This window comes from Orycteropus afer, unplaced genomic scaffold (assembly GCF_000298275.1).
Source record: "Orycteropus afer afer isolate SDZICR_OR568_19922 unplaced genomic scaffold, OryAfe1.0 scaffold00014, whole genome shotgun sequence".
Classification (NCBI taxonomy): Eukaryota; Metazoa; Chordata; class Mammalia; order Tubulidentata; family Orycteropodidae; genus Orycteropus; species Orycteropus afer.
The window spans coordinates 6,171,712-6,172,243 of NW_006921601.1; positions in this window are offsets into that span (position 1 = coordinate 6,171,712).

The following is a 532-nucleotide window of genomic DNA, read 5'->3' on the forward strand; positions in this document are numbered from 1 at the left end:
GTCCAGTACAAAAGTAATTAATGAGTCATCAAATAATGCCTCTTCTTTTGCATATTATGGGGAAATGTGTGAGGAATTCAATGACGCAACATAAGAATTGATTTAATCTAAGTCACAATCCAGTTTCAGTTCCATTTAACATCTTAGCCTCAGTTACTTAGCAGTCTATTGTTCCTTTGCAGAATCTATTTCATAGATGTCTGCTGCACAATCATATAACACTTGCCACATTTCTATAGTGTTTTTTTTTTTTTCCTTTTGTTTCCTTATGGTAACGTACATCGTCATCTTCCAAAAAGGCAAGGATTTTATTTCTTATACTTGTAATTTTCTCATTGGCAATTCCTATAATGCTCTGTGACAGCCGCCTCTGTGTCTGATTTGGCCCATAGTCATTATTAAAGCACATGAAATTACTACCTTTCTTTTTTTTTTTTTATTATTAGGATTTGGGTGAAGATTTACAGAGTAAATTCACTTTTCATACAGCAGTTCACATATACTTTGTCTCATGTCATTGACCAAAATTTAC